At 42.4% G+C, this 15,834-nt stretch overlaps 1 pseudogene; it reads left to right on the top strand.

Moving 5' to 3' along the window:
- The first annotated feature begins 5,500 nt into the window (after positions 1-5,500).
- On the top strand, positions 5,501-5,618 carry LOC126290062 (5S ribosomal RNA; annotated as a pseudogene).
- Positions 5,619-15,834: the final 10,216 nt, after the last annotated feature.

Raw genomic sequence — 15,834 nt, 5'->3', positions numbered from 1 at the left:
TGCATGGATTTTAATATCCTCAGCATTGTTGGCGGGAAAGGCGTTGCTTTGAAGGATAACAGTACTAATCGTTTTACTTGCTATATTGACTGTTTCTGACTAAAATGCTTTCTAACAATGCCCAGACCCAACCATACTTTTATTAACAGTCAAATGCATCCAACTTCCACACTGAAGTTTTCCACTGCTGTGCTATTTTCCGAAATAATCATTCACATTTCAACTGTCCACGAAGCCTTTTTATAGCTGTTCAAACAACAGTATGCTCCGAAAACGGAAGTTAATTCTTAAGGAACGACGATACTACTTCGTCCACTGATTTCTTAGGTAATGACGAGCAGCTTCCAGGAATAAACCGAATCATTACTCACCGTCACCCTTACGAATGAACGTAATACTACCAGATTCACAGCTTATCACTTCATACAACGTTTCCCTGGTCGCATTCTGGCGCGTGGCTGGTAAGGCCGGGTCAGTGCTGGACACGGGAGCACGACAGATACCCTGCTGAAGAAAGTCACGCTCATCTCCGGAAGTTCGGAGAACCAGGAGTGCTTAAAGCTTACGATTCACTATCCATATTAGCCCCTTACAGCCTACAACGCATTACTGAATATATGAAACGGTTTCTGACTCTTAAAGAAGTTTTTAAAAGAGGGAAAAAGAAATTTTTGTGAGTGGTGCTGGGGAGAAATACTGTAGCACAATTTTAGTGATCGCTAGACACTGCATCAGTATTCTGAAATAAATTTGGCATCTTTCTGATGTGTGAAGTGATGCGAAAGTGTCTAATACCAGATGTGATGAATAGAATCCTGACTTTTATGTAGTTACATGATCTTTTCCTTCGCTCCTATGCACGTGAAAAATACAACTAATTATACTAGAGGCTGAAAATACCTTTTCAGTTGTAAATTTGATTTATTATGACGACCAGTTTTGGGCTCTCGTAAGCTCATCCTCAGGTGTCGCAATTGTGCTGTTGCTCCGAGCGCCGAGGTCAAAGTGTAGACGTGTAGAAGGTTCTAATTTTGGCACTTTAAGAAACACGAATGACGAACAATAACACCATGGATTTAGGCAGTTATCGTCTTTTTAAAAGTAAAAGTGATTAAAGAATACTTAATAACGTGTCACATCTGAGCTTTAAACTCAAACACCGAGGTAAATCCCATTAATAATAGACTAATCACAATTTCTCTTAAATATCCATATGCCAGTCAGTGAGAATAACCGTAAAAACCCTGATGAAGTTAGTGAAGCTTGGGAAACATTAGAAAGCATCATCTAGAAATTTTCCCCAAACCATGCTACAATTTTAATGGGTGAGCTTAATGCTCAATTAGGTAAATAGAAAAAATTTAAGAAAACGGAGGGATGATTTTCTGCGCATAAATGGACAAACCAAAATGGTCAAACACCTGTAGAAACATGCAAAAATTATAACCTTCAAATCATGTCAACGCATTTTAAAAACAGTCCTTGTAAACAAAAGACCTGGCTGGCACCCAATACATTCATAGGGGAATTTCATATCGATCAGGTAGCAATTTTATAATCTAACTACAAAGAAATTGTACATGTCCAAGTTAGGAATGGGGCTAATATTGATTCTGACAATTATTTAACGCGAATAAAAGTAAAACTTCAGCCTCAGGAACTCTTCAAAACAAAAAAATTTACCCCAAAATTTGACACTGCTAAAATAACCCCAAGTCTAACAAGTGAATTTGACAAAAACAAACCAATAATTGGCTAAGCCTAAAAGAAAAGTTCATCATAACAGCACACAATTTAATTCCGCTTTGAAAGAAACAAAAGCACCCTTGGTGGAATGCAGATTGTGAAACAGGAGTGAAGTCTAGGCATGAGACATTCAAACATTGGAATAGGAACAAAACTGAAAAATGTACAACACCTCTCTAACTGTGAGAAAAGAAACATCTAAAGTTATCCGACAGCTTAAAGAAACTACCTAAATGAGCAACTTTTGGAAATGGAAAAAGATTTCCAAAAGAACAATACAATAAACTTTTATAAAACATTCAAAATAAAATTAATTGGTTACCAACCTCAAAGTTTTTGGTTTAAAAATTGAAAATGGGAGTTTGGCTCTAAACAACAAGGAAAATTGTAAGGTACTTGCTAATTATTTTGAAAAACTATTGAACTGTCCAGAACCAGCGAATAAATTTCAACCACAGCAAATTAATAACACCAACCCTAACTCTAAACCACCTGATGCAACTGAAAAAACTAAACGAATTAAGAGACTTAAAAACAATAAAGCATCTGGAGAAGACGGTATAATCGCAGAATTACTAAAATGGGCTGGCCCTAACACTATAAAAGAGATCACTCAACTAATAAGGCATATCTGGGAAACTGAGAAAATATCTGAGGACTGGAAAACTGCCCTAATTCATCCATTGCGTAAAAAAGGGGATAGGACCGATGTTAATAATTACTGAGGAATCTCTCTGCTACCATTCACATACAATATTCTCTCGCAGTGTTTACTCGATCGAGCCCAAGAACAGCTAGAACCTAAAATTAGTGAATGCCAAGCAGGCTTTAGACCAAACAGATCCTGTCCGGATCAAATTATTGCTTTAAAACTAATCCTCAGACACCAAAGGATTTCTGGTAACAATATTGTATGCATATTTATGGAATTTTAAACGGCTTGCTACTCAGTTGATCGTGAATCTCTTTTCCAAATTTTAAAGGAACAAGGGTTAGATAATCAAACTCTAACACTCAATAAGGAAACGTTAACCGACACTAGATCTAAAGTTAAAATCGTGGGAGAGATTTCTGAACCACTTGAAACAAAGACAATTTTAACTAGGGATGTTACCACAGCTCAGAAACAAATTGAAATTCTTAAAGAAGTCTCTAAAGGTAGAACAACAAATATCATTAGAAAAAAACGGAGTATATGACATACAACAAACAAGCAACAAAGTTTTTGAACACGAAATATGGAAAAATGAAAAGGGTATCTCAGTTTAGATACTTGGTGGAAACCATACAAAAAAAACGGTCTGAGAAAAGTTGCAAATGATGGTGGCTGTCAAAAGATGGCAACTGCATTCAGATTAACATAAAATATTTATAATAAAAAATTCAGTAAACTTAGACATGAGAGCACGGTAATCTTTATGGAGCAGAAAATTTAATTTTAAATAGGAACAAGGATATTTAAGAAATTCGAAAGAGAGAAAGCAAGAAATAAAGAAAGATTATTAGGAAAATTTTAGGCCGCAAAATTACGAATGGAGAAACGTATAGGATAGAAGTAATAAGGAAATAGAAGAATACACAGACATACACGATGACATGAGAAAACGAAGACCTAAATTTTATTGGAACATTAAAAGAATGGCACCAGTTAGGTTAACAAAAGAAATAGTAGGAATCTACGGAAACGGAAGTAATGCCAAAACTGAGCCAATGAAACGGATTGCTGCGATTAAGGAGGATCTTAAAGCAGCCAGTATACCTCAGGCTGATCTTACAGATAGGAAAACATTCAGACAAAATATATTTGATTGCAAAGTTGGTCAGAGAGAAAGTAGAAAACGGACTGGAACACCGCTGCATGATGAAAGAAAGAGACATCATTTTGATAGGATGAGACAAATTTGGGCACAAAGAAAGGCCAACCATCAAAAGGGACATTCACGGATTGTACCTTGCGTGGTCCTGATGGGCCCATACATGAATAATAATGATAAAATAATTCCACATTATCAACAACATTCGTCCTAATACATTTCCTTACATATTTTCTTAGAGACACATCATTTCATCTCACTTTAGAATGCATGTCCTATCAACATAGTCGCTCCACTAAGAATACCATGTCCATTCACTTCCCTATCCACTCACTAACCGCCAGTCCGTCCAACCACAGAACCTCTGGCCGGGGGCGCAGAGCACTGTCAGTAATATTAGTTCAGTCTATAGTGCCAACATACAAACAAGCTTCTTACACTATATGACGCGATACTTTTTGCATAACATTAAATTATTGGTTCACTGCCCTAGAATACTGCTCGTGTCTGTGGGTCCAATACAAATAAATCTAACAGGTAATATTGAATTTATAGAAAGAGAGGCACCACTATTGGTGGCAGCATCATTGGACTCACTGGAGTCTGTCAGGGTAAGAGCGTTAGTTATCGTTGATATTGTCAGTTGATGTTAGTCAAGAAAGCCTTTAAGACAAGGAAGTTGCCATTATCAGCAGCTTAGGGCTTTGAACGAGATCGTGTAATAGGTCTACGAAAGCTAAGGTGTTCCCTCTGCAATGTTGCGGAAAGACTTGGCAGGAATGTAGCCACTACACATGAACGCTGGCAGCGGTAGTCGCGGGAAGGTTCGGGCGCAAAAAGACTGGGCTTTGGACGGACACGAGCCACTACCGTGAGGGAACATCACCGTGTTCGCCATATGGCTCTGACGCACCGCACTGCATCTGCAGCAGGAATTGTAGCAGCATCCACAATGACACAGCGAAAAGTAAGAAATCGGTTACTTCAATGAGAGCTCCGAGCCAGATTCCCTCTAGCATGCATTCCACTGATCCCAAACCATCGGCTTTTACCACTCAGTGGTGTCAATCGAGAGCTCATTGGACGGCGGAGTGGAGGCCTGTTGTGTTTTCTGATGAAAGCCGATTCTGCCCCGGTGTTAGCGATGGACGTATGTTGTTTAGAAGGAGGGCAGTTGAGAGCATGCAAACAAGTCTGTGGCCTAGACAGTCTGCATGTACACCTAGAGCTATGGTCTGAGGTGTGATTTCGTATGACAGAAGGAGCACTTTCATGTTTATCCCATGCAAACTGACTGCAAATTTGTTATTCAGAGTGATAATTTAACCTGTTGTGTTGCCATTCACGAAAAAAAGGAAAAGAGGAACAACAACTTGGATATGTACAAATTAGTTTGCGATGTGAATTCAAAATAACTCCTTCCACATCATTACGATTCAACGTGCAAAATGATCTGTCATGGAACATGAAACTCACTAACAGCATTCCAGGAGGTGTTTTCCAACATGACAATGCTCGCCCATATACCGCTATTGTCACCCAACATGCTGTACAACGTGCTGACGTGTTGCCTTGGCCTAGCCAATCACGAGGTCTGTCTTCAGTCAAGTGGGACATCATCGGACGACAACCCAGGTGTCATCCACAGCAAGCATTAACCGTCCCTGTATTGACCGACCAAGTGCAACAGGCATGGAACTCCACCCAATACCTGACATTCGGCATCTGTACGACACAATGCTTGCACGTTTTCGTGCCTGCATTCAACATTCTGTTGGTGACACCTGTTATTAATGTACTGGCATTTCAAATTTGTAATGGCCTTTCCTGGCCGTACGTTAACCTGTGACCTTGAGACGCCAATCACTTAAATATATTACCTAGACCACTGTACTTTAAATTTCATTACTCTACAATAATTCTTTCCTGGTGTTGGCATTGCCAACGGCCTTGCCTCAGTGGTAACACCGGTTCCCGTCAGATCACCGAAGTTAGGCGCTGTCGGGCTGGGCTAGCATTTGGATGGGTGACCATCCTGTCTGCCGAGCGCTGTTGTCAAGCAGGGGGCACTCAGCCGTTGTGAGGCAAACTGGGGAGCTACTTGATTGAGAACTAGCGACTCCGGTCTCGGAAACTGACATACGTCTGGGAGAGCAGTGTGCTGACAACATGCCCCTCCATATCCGCATCCAGTGACACCTGTGGGCTGAGGATGACACGGCGGCCAGTGGGCCTTCATGGCCTGTATGGGAGGAGTTTAGTTTAGTTTAGTTGCTGTTGGGATTTTTTTTTTCGTCAGTGTACGAAAATGATCCTTAGGTGTTACACCATATAATATTAAACATCAAGCCTAAGCAGACTTGAAATAAGCGGCTCCCTGTCAAGTGCGATACGAAAAGCAATGCAAATGACTTATCACAGATACCCATTTTCGAAAAGACATTTTTCGGTTATTTATTGTCAAAGAGAAGTATTCGAAGCAACTAATTTCTTCGAACGACACTTATAATATGTGCTCCTCTTCGTAGTGAACTCTACTTGGTCCAAGGTGCAACCTGGACGTCAGAGTATCAATGGTACTTAGTCAAAGAACAACGACCTTTACTCGCAGGTCTATAGCCCAATACTTCTCTTATTTTTTTTCCCCTTTTTGTGTGTTTCGCTCGGCGGAGGGGAGTGGCAGGGGGGGGAGGGGCAGGGGCAAGAAAGGAAAATTTTTCTGCCGCTTTTGTCTTTCGCACAGCAGCGGCTGCAAACAAATTCAGAAGTTGTTATGCTGGAAATTAATTAAAATGCGAAACACTGATAAATAATATGATGCTTAAATCAGTATTGTTGCTTAAGGAATGCAAATAAAGTTCAACTTGTAAACTCCAACAATGCCGTTCCACTTTTTGTCTCGCTGAGCCCGTATATTCATTCTGCCCCGAGAATATGCTACTGGAAATATATTACTTGTGGCCTTCAGTTCCAAATGGATTAGTAGGTACAGCTGGAGCACGGAATGCACAATGGGTCCGGTGTAGCAAGCTGAAAATGCCGACCTGTGTGAGAACCTCTGTGACGAAGTTTTTCCGATACCAGCACACCGATTCTGACCGCTGATTTAATTAAAATCGATTCAGTCTTGGAAGCAGTAGTCGAAAATAGTTTTGCCGGGCACGTGTGCTCCCTTTAATTGCTAAACTCTAGAATTCTGGTCGGAATGCAGACGGCGGTCTCAGTGTAGCCTCAAATAAACGTCTGCCTTCTCGTACGTCGCACAGAAACAAGTGATTTCGGCATACCGAGAAGCGATACGGCATGAAAAGTACAGATCTTAAATCGTTGTGAATCATTGTAATCAATGCATTAAATAAATGATGCGTGTGTCAGAATTTATCACAAAAGAGAGCGCTATTTCTAATATAGCTACGCTCAAAGTACTGCATATGGAATACCTCCCGCAGTAACAATAAGAGTACATTCGTATTCGTCCTTTACCATCCCATCACCAATCGACGATATGTTAATAACTTCTTAATAGGAAACAAACTGGTGAATTAAAGCTATCTGACGGATCTGGACTAGAAACCTGGAACCTTTACCTTTGGTGGGCATGATGTAGCGTCTGAGCTACCCTTTTTTTACGGTTTTGGTAGTTGAATCATTATCAAAAGAAAATGACAAACAAACAACTTTGACACTGATAAGCCAAGACATTATGACCACTGCCCACCTTGAGATTAGATGCTGCCTTGTGGTGTTGCTACGCGTGGAGTGGTAATAAAAGTATGTAGAATCACCCTATAGAAGATATGGGCTGCGAAGGGGGAATTCCATTGAGATAAGCGACATTGACAAAGGGCACATTATTTTTACGCAGAACCTGTAAACGACTACCCCAAAGACGCCGAAGCCGGTCGAATGTTTCACGTGCTACTGTTGTGACTATCTACGGAAAGAGGTAGAAAGACAGTGAAACTGCCACTAGGTGCTATATGGTTGGACGTCCACGACTCTTCACAGAAGAGGCTTGTATGCCCCGTGTGTTCAGTTAGGTGGGACAGATGGCGATCTGCTGCATCTCTGTAGAAAGAGCACAATGATGGTGCACACACAACTGTTCCACAGCAATCCGTTCACCGTACACTGTTGAAGATGGAGTTTCGCAGCACACCACCCCTTAGAGTTCACATGTTGACTCAACGACGCCGTCAGTCACAATTGCAGTGGGCACGACATCATAAATGTTCGACCGTCAATCAATGGTAACGTGTTGGCTCTTCGGGTGAATCACATTTTTGCTACGCTAGGTCGAAGGTCGTCTACATAAATGCCGCCATCGAAGTAAACGCTGGCTCTAAACGTGTACCGTGCCACAGACGCAAGCTGGTGGGAGGACCAGTATTACGCTGTGAGAGACGTTCTCCTGCTCTTGCACGGGATCTGTGGTAGTAATCGAAGACACGCTGACAGCTGCGAACCATCTGTATCGCGTCACGCTTGATGTCTTCCCCGACGGCGATGTCATCCTTAGGTAGTGCAGTTGCCCGTATCTTGGATCCAGAGCAGTGTTACAGTGATTTGAGGAGCATTATAATGAACTCGCGTTCATCTCTCGGCGACAAAATTCGCCTGATGGAAATCCTATGAAATCAATCTGGGTCGCTACCGAACGCCATCACCGCGTTCGCAAACAGTGGTCCACTATTTACGCGAATTAAATGACCTATGAATAGACATATAATGCCACGTAGCTCCACAAACCGTCGGATCCCTGATACTCAGAATTTGTGATGTATTACGATCCCTAGACGGAAAAACAAAGCTATTAAGCCGGTAGTCATAATGTTTTGGCTCATCAGTGTGTATCTACAACAGCCAATCAGGTACATAAGTAATTGCTCCATATGGAATTGTTTCATGACTAAAATCAAAGACAGCCCAAATGTCAAAAGTTATATGAAGCCAGATCTATTTTCAGTTCTCTTCTTTACCTTTAGGAGTCTCTTACATACTGAAAACCAAGTATCATAGTTCGTCATTGTCAGACCATTCTTCTTACTTTTCTAAGGTGACTGCACACAGTTTTATAGATTCAGTACACAACTTTACGTCTGTATTATTTTCGTTTTGACTGAATAGGCTTCATTTTCCTCCACGATGCTTTCAGTATAAATCTTCTTCTTCTGCCACACCAGGGTTAGTCCTCGGTCCTATTCAATCCTTTCCATCTCTCCCTCTGTCTTCGCACACTTATCTTGTCCCATAGATTATAATCCACTACTTTAGGAAATCTTTGTTGAGGAATAGGAAGCGCACGTTCTCAACAAAATTTAAATCAGAATCTTGTATAATGCCAACTTTTCACTTGCCTTCATTCATTTTACCGTCCTTTGTTAGAAGTTTCGGTACATTCGGTTATGCAACTGATTTATAGGCGACTAACGTAATTATCCATTTTGACACATATTCTTTCAAGTACTCCAGTCACACGGAGTTCAGATCGACCATATGGCTTGGTTCTCCGATACTTATTTTCAGCCGGCCAGAGTGGCCGAGCGGTTCTAGCCGCTACAGTTCGGAACCGCGCGACCGCTATGGTCGCAAGTTCGAATCCTGCCTCGGGCATGCATGTGTGTGATGTCCTTAGGCTAGTTAGGTTTCAGTAGTTCTACGCTCTAGGGGACTAATGACCTCAGCAGTTATGTCCCATAGTGCTCAGAGCCATTTGAACCATTTGAACTTATTTTCATTTTGAATGAACTGATAGCTACCCACCTCAAAATTCTTCTGTAGATATGCTTTTGGCACTTCAGATTCTATTTCTTCAAATAGTTTTAAACACGCAGAACATCTCAGAATATTATGATCAGGTGATACTGAGCAGGCCAGTGAAAAGGCCAATGATAAGTAAAAATTTTTATTTGTTCCACTTCTGACCGTCACACTACTGCTCTATGGTGTAACAATCAATGAAGGAAGGTTAGGTACAGGAGCTACTAAATAATGTGCCAAGCCGTACAGGAGACCATTCACGTCACAGTTCACATACCTGACATTACTCAGCTTGACTTTAAATTCGTACATAAACGTTTCATAACGAGCCCTCCGGACACGACTCATAAACTGTAACTTACTACCGCCAGTGTCTTTATCCTGCATACCTAATTAAACAGGTTCCGATTTCGATTCCCGATTTGGGATACACTTATTATTGTCTGCAAGGAAGATTCACATCAGCGCCCACTCTGATGCACAGTGAAAATTCATTCTGGCAACATCACATAACAGTGACCAAGGCAATTTCCCCACTACAACCTTCCTTCCAGGAGTGGTAGTCCCGGAAGGCATGCAGGAGATCTTCTGTGTAGTTTGGAAAGTGAGATCGAGATACTGGAGAAAATAAAGCTGTGAGGATCGGTTGTCAGTCCTGCCTCGATTACTCACTATTTACAGCGTTTGTCCGCGAAAGCAGTGGTGCCAGGGTATTGGCCCGGTCAGCCATGTAATTTCAATCTGTCAGAAAGTTTCAAATCAACGCTCACTATGCTACAGAACGAAAATTCATTTGGGAGCCTATCAAAATATGGAATTTGGGTGTCAATATCAGGTTCGCGAATATCACCATAGTATCTGTCAGTAAAATTGTCTCAGGTTCACATTGCGCCACCGAAAGTAGGTTCTAGCTAAAAAACGAGAAAAGGAAGAAACAGACAAAAATGGTTTAAATGGCTCTGAACACTATGGGATTTAACTGCTGAAGTCATCAGTCCCCTAGAACTTAGAAGTATTTAAACCTAATTAATCTAAGGGCTTCACACACATCCATGCCCGAGGCAGGATTCGTACCTGTGACCGTAGCGCCAGCGCGGTTCCAAATTGTAGCGCCTAGAACCGCTCGGCCACTCCGGCGGCAGAGACAGACAGAGAGAGAGAGAGAGAGAGAGAGAGAGAGAGAGAGAGAGAGAGGAGTTCCTCCTGACGTAACGACCGCTAAGGCACTGTCGTATTAACGCAACAGCATCTCGTTAAGACGAAATTCGCTCTAAACGTTCATATAACACAAGCAGGAAAATGGTAAGAACGTGCTTGTTACAACGTACCGTGATATTTCGACACATGAAAGATATAGATAGAAGCTCCTTTTTCCATTGAGCGTTTCTCCGTTAATATTGAAACGTCCCCTTAGAACGATTTATACACGTCTGTGCTTAAACTGACACACAATATCTTTAGCGCAACGCAATCTGACTTCCAAAATTCCCTACGAAAGAATGGCCCTGACTAGCATTAATCTATACCTTTCACAAATCACTTACCTCAGAAAAAATCTTCGTTACTCGAACTACTGCAATACAGCGAGCACCACTACTGCCAGCTAAATAAAAGATTCTAACTTCGGAAGGCACTAACTACTGATAGGTATAGTTAGCAAATGAAAGATTTTAATAGAGAACAAACAGTGTATTTACCTTAATAGTCAAAATATATATGATAGTTCATGACATCCAGTCTTACAAATTACAAAACTCCGCCATCTCTCTCCCCACGTCGACCACTGCTGGCGGCTCACCTCCAACTGCGCAACGCTACGCGCTGTTAGCATCCAGCTGCCGCTGCCCAACACTACAATGGCAGACAACAATGCAGACTAAACACAGACTGCACACGGCACAGCCAGTGATTTTTTCATACCGAGCGCTATGTGGTGTTACCAACAAGAAAACCTAAACAGCCTACTTACAATATTACTGCGTATGCCTCATGAGGCAGCAAAAACAATTTGCACCACTAACCGATGCCTCGCGAAAATAAAGTCGGCGAAAGCAAGTAACCTCCGCATGTGTGGCCAGACAGTTGTGATCTAGGAATAGATACTAATTAGGTATGGTCGTCTAGCGTAATGTAGTTCTAGTGTTCGGCGAATATGTCCATTCTCCATTATGACATTCTCTCGTTGCGTCTGAGGACTTCATCTGCCGTATAGGATATCTTTGTGCTTCTTACGCTCTTTACGTTCTGTAACTTGCTAATATGATAGCGGAAGGTAGAAACTATTTTCCACTCATTTCATAACTTACTTAGCAAAAGTATCTGAGAGTAGTTGCAATTTGAATTTACTTACAGTTACGTTACTTTTACGCATAGACTCCTTAAACCGTAACAAAACTCCGTATCAGCCAACGTAGTACGGGCTATTACTATATTAGAGACTAAACATGTGTCCTGCTGTAACGAGAAGAGGCAGGAAGAGATAGTAAATAGGAGCACTGTCTTGTGGAATGTCATGTTGCGAGGCGTCGTTAAATTAATATAAATGGTCTATCTAAGCTGTTCAAACAGTTTCACACTTATCGCCACATTCCTCTTCCGTTCTCTAAATTTACTCATGCTCCAACGGCAACAGTCACCTGGATCCGAAAGGTTACACGAAGCACCGCTGCATTGGAATGACTGCTAATGGCTATCACATAACGTGAAACGTAAGAGCGCCCAGGGACGATGTTTCAAGGAGATTAGAATCGCTGTTGGAAGGGGACAGCGCGAGGTGATATTCAGAGGAAGCCGCGTCCGTTGATAGCATCAGCGCGCCAGTACGAGAGAAGTGTCCGCTTTCCCCTCTACGTCCTCTGAAGCTGGCCGACATCGCAGCGGCTCCAGTCTTTAGTTATCAGCAGCACCTGCGCTAACACGGTAGTCAGAATGATACCGTTAAACGGAAATTCTGCAGATTTCTCGCAAAGAGTCATATAAATGGTATTCTATTTTGGCATTCGATAACGGAACAAATTCAAGAATTATAAATAAACATGTTGCTTATTACACAGATTAGCGGCAGTGAACTGTAATTTGTACAGTTCGATCTATGGTCAGTTGTAAAACGAACGAGAAATTGGTGACGTACTTTTTAGTTTTATGAGTGGTAGTGTAACAGTAATTATAAGCTAAGTATCAATGGTATGGTGATGACTGAGATTTCGATGACAAAAATACGGGTTGCGTCAGAGGACCTCTTTCTAAATTATTTGTAACAAAACTGTTTCCAGTGTTAATTTCTGTCACGCGGGATTAGCAGACGGTCTAACGCGCTGCAGTCATGGACTGTGCTGCTGCTCCCGGCGGAGGTTCGGGTCCTCCCTCGGGCATGTGTGTGTGTGTGTGTGTGTGTGTGTCCTTAGGATAATTTAGGTTAAGTAGTGTGTAGGCTTATGGACTGATGACCTTAGCAGTTAAGTCCCATACGATTTCACACACACCTGAACATTATCTGTTAATTTCTTTTCACACGAACTAATACATTGTGTCAATCTTTCATGAGCTGAATAATCAAACCTAATTATGGAACAAAACGTTGGAAATTACTATTACGCAAGAAACATCAACATTCGTTGTTAGATGGCCACCCCGTAAGCAACGTATTTCTTCTTAGTGCTACACTTGTTGAGTCTGAGCAGACAGATTACGTTAGAATATCCGTGTATACCGTTTATGTCAGCTTACTTACTAACAGACGAAAAAAGAATTAATTGGACACCTCACTGAAAATTATTTACTAGTCCGTGGCGCCCTCCATCTGTAATGCTGGAATTCAGTACTGTGTTGGCCAACCCTTAGCCTTGATGATAGCTTCCACTCTCGCAGACATACGTTCAATCAGGTGCTGGAAGGTTTCTTGAGGCTTGGCAGCCCATTCTTAACGGAGTGCAGCACTGAGGAGAGGTATCGATGCGGGTCGGTGAGACCTGGCATGAACACGAAGTCGGCGCTGCAAAATATCCCAAAGATGTTCTGTAGGATTCAGGTCAGGACTCTGTGCAGGACAGTCCATTACAGGGATGTTATTGTCATGTAACCACTCCACCACAGGCCGTGTATTACGAACAGGTGCTCGATCGTGTTGGAACATGCAATCGCCATCCCCAAATTGTTCTTCAACAGTAAGATGCAAGAAGGGGCTTAAAACATCAAGCCTGTGCTGTGATAGTGCCACGCAACACAACAAGGTGTTCAAGCCCCCTCCATGAATAACACGACCACACCATAGCACCACCACCTCCGAATTTTACTATTGGCACTACACACGCTGGCACATGACGTTCAACGGGCATACGCCATACCCACACCCTGTCATCAGATCGCCACATTGTGTACCGCGATTCAACACTCCACGTAACATTTTTCCACTGTTCAATCGTCCAATGTTTACGCTCCTAACACCAAGCGAGGCGTCGTTTGACATTTACCGGCGTGATGTGTGGCTTATGAGAAGCCGTTCTACTATGAAATTCAAGACATCTCACCTCCAGCCTAACTGTCATGGTATTTGTAGTGGATCCTGATGCAGTTTGAAATTCCTTTGTAATGGTCTGGATGGATGTCTGTCTATTACACATCACGACCCTGTTCAACTGTCGGCGGTCTCCGTCGGTCAACAGATGAGATCGGCCTGTACGCTTTTGTGCTGTACGTGTTCCTTGTCGTTTCCACTTCACTATCACATCGGAAACAGCGAACCTAGGGATGTTTAGGAGTGTGGAAATCTCGCGTACAGGCGTATGACACAAATGACACCCAGTTACCTGACCAGGTTCGATGTCCATGAGTTCCACGGTGCACTCTATTCTGCTCTCTCACGATGTCTAGTGACTACTCAGGTCACTGATATGGAGTACCTGGCAGCTCGTGGCAGCACAATGCACCTAATATGAGAAACTTTTGTTTTTTGGGGGTGTACGGATGCTTTTGGTTACATAGTGTAGCTGCACATCGCTTTTACTGTGCAGGTCTTCTTTGGTTGCACGAATGCTAAGCGTGGCTTACCATTTATTACAGATACGTGTGCGTCATGAGGAGCTGCTCGTTCGTTGTACCTCATTTCTTTTAATTCACTACGAACATTTATTTTGATAGCTGGAGTGCTGGTAGCGCTTTAAAACTCCCGAGTGATTCCTACCGCCGATTTCATACGACTTTTTACAACCATCCTCTGCCATCTCTGGCCTTCAGTACATGAAGTCACACCTCTGTCCCTCCGAAGACCAATCGGTACTGACCGACCGCCGTGTCATCCCCGGCCTATAGGGGAAACTGAATGCGCATAATGTCAACACATCGCTCTCCCGGACGTCGTGTTTCCGTGCTCGGAGTCGCTACTTCACAGAGAAGCAGCTCCTCAATTTTGCTTTACGAGGGCGCCCCGATTGCCAATACCGCTCGGCAGACCGCACAGTCACCCATCCAAGTGCGAGCAAAGCCCGACAGCGCTTAACTACAAATGTATTCGCAGCTGCGAATAGGGACTTCCATCGGCTGTACAATGAAATGATGAGAGTGAAAATTAGTGCCGGACTGTGACTCGAACCCGCTTATGGCGAGCGGTCGCCTTACCAGTTGGCTATCCGTGCACGACTCACGGCCATACCGAATCTTGCTTAAGTCGTCAACCATGTGTTGACTTAGGTGATCTCACGGGAATCAGTGTTACCACTGCGGCAAGGCCCTTGGCGCACATGAGATTTACCTGGGCTCAATTAAGATGTGTTTGTTTCTTTGCGTTTCCACTTAACAGTTACATCACCAGCAGTCGTCATGGGCAACTTTAGAAGGACTGAAACGTCCCTGAATGATCTGTTACTGAGGTGACATCCAATGGCTATTCCACTTTAGAAGCCACAGAGGTCTCCCAAGAGAACAAATCTTCTGTTACTGCTTCTCTACTGACAGCACGATACTTCCCGTCTCCTTTGATACTGCGGGGTGCGGCTGTCGTGACATGTGGCTAACTCCACATTACATAAGGTTGTCCGGATACCTTTGGTCATTTAGTGTATATAAAGTAGACCGTCAAAGGAAGCAACAAGTGAAAAATTGTAGTGGGATTTTTCGGATCACCTGGAATTTTCATTTGGGATGCCAGTGGAAATGAAGGATCTAAAGGCAAACATGTGTCGTCTTGCCTTAGAGCTACGAATAAACAATTTTTAGCAAAGGAATGAAATCGACTGCAATACGTCCTTTATTTCAAAGGCATATCTTTACTTTCATACAAGATTTTTTACTATAAGTTCCTTATCTTCTACTCTCTTCCACAGCTTAGACTGCACTTTTACTAAGAAGAGCTGATATAGGTAACGAAAGCAGCAGTCATATGGTGGTCCGTTCCTGTTAATTTATTGTGAGAAATAATTTGTATGAACAGAACTTATTTCAATATTAATTCCAAATTTATACTTGTCGGACTATACAAAGCGTGGTATCGAGGTAATACTTCAAATGGAATGTGTATAGC

The sequence above is a fragment of the Schistocerca gregaria genome, chromosome 1 (assembly GCF_023897955.1).
Source record: "Schistocerca gregaria isolate iqSchGreg1 chromosome 1, iqSchGreg1.2, whole genome shotgun sequence".
In the NCBI taxonomy this organism is placed as follows: domain Eukaryota; kingdom Metazoa; phylum Arthropoda; class Insecta; order Orthoptera; family Acrididae; genus Schistocerca; species Schistocerca gregaria.
This window is presented reverse-complemented; position numbering and strand designations above follow the sequence as displayed.